General features: G+C 45.5%; 1 long non-coding RNA gene across 1 annotated transcript in view; it reads right to left on the reverse strand.

Annotated features, from left to right (window-relative positions):
- Positions 1-3762: 3762 nt before the first annotated feature.
- LOC108259462 (uncharacterized) overlaps positions 3763-3968 on the reverse strand; it is a 1739-nt gene continuing 1533 nt past the window's right edge. The window contains exon 3 of the long non-coding RNA XR_001810901.3: positions 3763-3882. This is a non-coding gene — a long non-coding RNA (uncharacterized LOC108259462). The remainder of the gene's footprint in view (positions 3883-3968) is intronic.

Here is a 3968-nt window from a genome sequence, read left to right on the forward strand (position 1 = left end):
CACACACACACACACACACACACACACACACACACACACACACACACACACACTTTGAAGATTTTCCTTCATTACATTCATTGTGTGACTGGCGGGAGTTCTTTAACACAGTTTTTTTTGTTGTTTGTTTATTTTTGGAAAATGGAAATGAACGGAACACTTTCTGTCTCTATCCATCCAGCCATAGGGTTAGCGTACAGTTTCTATATCCATCCTCTCTGTTTATCCACCTAACATTCATCTGTCCATTCCACTGAATCCACTTCCTCGTGGGAGTTCATGTCAAGCCTAAACATTCTAACCCTGCGGAGACCGAAGCGCTGCTTCTTCATCCGCTGAAATATAAACCAACCTAAGTTCCAATGGGAAATTAAAACGCTGCCGTGGACAAAACGTACGAGAGAACACGTTTGGCAGTTTGACAGATAATGCTAATGTGGCTAAATGATTAGCCGCGTCGGGGAAATGAAGGGAGAGGACGGTTGGCCGCCACGCTCCGTTAGCTTCCTTTCGTCACGTTAGCCGTATTAGCATCCGGGATCGGACGACTCCTTTAACCGAGAGCGCAGTTAGGCGCTATCCTCCGTTAGCTGCGGTTTATCATTAGCCGCATTAGCGTGTAGACTAAACAGACTGGACAGTGCTGTGGGAACCCGTGGAATGTATGAATTTATGGATTTCCCATAATTCCCGGAGTTCAAAATGGCGTCCTGACAGATGCGTTTATTCGCACGACTGACGTCATGGCTCTTTGTGCTGCATTCCCAGCCTTCTCTGGTATTTCCACATCGTTCCATATTTGTCTAATAAAGGCCTTCCTGTGGTGTGTGTGTGTGTTGGTTATCACAAGAGCGGGGTCTTGGCACTTCTATTTACCCGCTGACCTCTCGGAGCTAAACTAGTCCTGTGTGTGTGTGTGTATGTGTGTGCGCGCGCATGGCAGCCTATTGTCTTGCAGCTTGTTATCATTGGACTGCAGTTTCCTCTGTTGGAAGGGAGAGAGAGAGAGAAACTTTAATGCTGATAAAGGCCTAATTTAAGATATCAAACCTCACAAACACACAAACACACACAAACGCACACACACGCACACACATACACACACATACACACACAAGCTACACAAATAATAATTGAATTTGAAGAAGCTTTTCATTTCCAAATCAATATTTCCACCTTTGAGTGCATGTGTCTGAACCTGCGTGTCTCCAAATCCAGACGAGCACAGCAAACACACAAACACACACACACACACACCACATGACCTCATACGAGAGGAATGCGGTCGAAAATAGAGTGAGAGGCAAAAGACAGGGAGGGAGGAAAGGCATGAAGTGAGAGTGCAAGGGGAAAGAGCGAGAGAGCAGCGGTGACAGAATGGAGAGAGAGAGAAAGAGAGCGCTCAAGTCCATGCACAGTGTGAACACACACACACACACACACACACACACACACACACTCAGAACGCATCTCCATATTTAATGCAAAGTTGATCCCGTGTTCCGGTATTATTTTCTATTCTCTCTCGTTCACGTCCCCACGGTTGCTGTCTTAAGGCGGGTGCCATTACTTTTCAACTTGTAACTCCTGAAGTTTGCTGTATGGGCCGTTTAAGATCCAAAGGTTCGATGGCTGCTTGGAGGAAAGCGCCATCTGCCCTCTTCCGCATACAGTTACAGTACGCTCCTCCCACCCAGGAAGCATGTCCGGTTCCGCTCTCTCTGACTCCGAAAACACGGCTCAAACATGGCTGCACGTTTAAACACAACTCCGTTAATAATTCACCTTTAGCTAGCTAGCTTACTAGTAAACTAGCATATCGTTTTAAGACCTGCTTCGTAAAATACCGTACCGTTAATAAGCTACCAAATTTAGGCTTCTAGATTAACTTAAGCAACAACACTACCGTCAGTAATCTTTAGCTAGCTTACTAGCAAATTTGACAGCTACTTGTTACTAGAGAAGTACCTTTAACTTTAGCAACGCGATCTACTTAACTGGCTCGTGTCAACGCAGCACTGCGTTTAGCAAGGCCAGCGCTACGTCGAGGTGAAAAGAAAAGACCGCGTGACGTCGCGCGATCAAGTCTGATATAATTAGGTAAACGTAAGATTGAGCACGTGTCTACGAGCTAACTAGCTAATAGCCGTTTTCATCCGAACGAGTTCATTACAGTAAATCAGAACTTTAGTTTCGTTGCCTAGACTTCGTTGTAGGAAACAACGAAGAAAAATGTCCCCTCGAGCACAGTGCGTCGAAATCAACATGGCCGCTCACAGCAGTTATGCTGTATATGCTAGTATTTACGTCACTCGTGGCTAGCATTCGCTGGCTAGCAAATGGCGAACATCGAAGCGTCCGAGTTTTCTCGCCGCAGTCGGAAAAGCCGCGTAATTCCGAGTTCCGACATCCAACTTCTCAGGTAAGTTGAACAACTCGCTATCCAGCTACAGTCGGTATTGTGGTAACTTCAGCTGTGACATATACAACATACAATAGAGTTGAGATTTTAGACGCTTTTATCGTCCTTGTTGACGTTTGTAAACAACTTTTGCTAGATTGAGCCTCAGTGCCTCCTGGGAAAGGTCTGCTCTTTCAACTGACACCGATGTTGATTCAACCCCTCAGGCCTGTAAGGGCTAATCTGAGAAACAACACTCGAGCCAGTTGTGTTGTGTAAGATGGTGATGGGGATTCCCTTCGAGGGGGAATGGCGAAATGAGGGTGTGTTAAAAATAGTGTTGGAACGTAGCGTCTGTCTCTCTCTCTCTCTCTCTCTCTCTCTCTCTCTCTCTCTCACTCTCTCTGAGCAGTCCGGGACCGGCGCTCCAGCTAGACTCAGCTGTCTGATGTCATCATCTGTGAATCACCGGCATCCCCGAGCTTATCAGCTAAGACAGACCACTTAGTCACCAGGTTTAAGAGCGAGTGAGTGTGTGCGAGTGTGTAAGCGCGTTTGTTTTTATCGTCTATTAACCTGCCTACGGTCTGTGACTAGAAGGTGGAATTCCTTATCAGTGACATTATCAGACTGCAGGTGTGCATGTGTGCGTGTGTGTGTTTTCTTTTAGGATGTTTTTGCGCCATAGTTACTGCTTGTAAAATATTTAAAGCTACGTGACGGGACGTGCTTTAAACTTTAAACATCCACCGAATTCAAACGTCAGGTATCTTTACTGTTAAATATCACACGCGTGTACACGATTTGGTTTTTCGAATGTTTGGGTAATTTGTGTTTTCGCTTGTTTATGAGATAAAGTTGACCACTGAGGCACTTTATGAGGTGCCGAGTTTGACTAAAACCCAGACGTCCGGCTAGGAAAAAGAAAAGGAAAGAAAACGCCCGCACAAGTTGGAATTCGTACTTTGGGAAGGTGTCTCTCAACACCAAATTTATGATATTTCCCACAGAGACGAAGCTGGTCGTGCCCCCTGTCCCCGTTTCAGGATTTCACGAGGGAACGTTTTTGATGGAGACTACAAAGCACAAGCGCTGCGTCCATGCCATGTCGTAATTACCGCGTTTACGAAATTCCGACGTAGAGCTCTTAATCGAGGCTTGTAAACTAGGCGCTTTCCGAGAGCTCCGACTTGTACTGCAAGTCACGCGGAAACACTCGAAACGGCGGCTGCAAGAGTCTCTCGTCTGAATGAAAGTGAAAGCCATGTATCATGGGAATTTGTGGCTTTGTGACTATTTTGTCGGGAAACAGGAAAACGAATACGAGAAAATGTTTGTTTGTTTTTAATGGTTGGCTTTATTACCATGCTTAAGTTTTGTCCACACAAACAAATGGGGGAAGGGGGGGGTGTTCACCGTACACGATTCATCGCAGCGAAGATCAACTGTGCTTGAAAATATTGGACCCTCGCAGACTGAGACTAAGAGACAGAGAAAGATAAATGACAGTGTTAAAGAAATCTGTGACATAATGGGTACAAATACTGAAATTAACATCTTTGCATGT

The sequence above is a fragment of the Ictalurus punctatus genome, chromosome 27 (genome assembly GCF_001660625.3).
Source record: "Ictalurus punctatus breed USDA103 chromosome 27, Coco_2.0, whole genome shotgun sequence".
Classification (NCBI taxonomy): domain Eukaryota; kingdom Metazoa; phylum Chordata; class Actinopteri; order Siluriformes; family Ictaluridae; genus Ictalurus; species Ictalurus punctatus.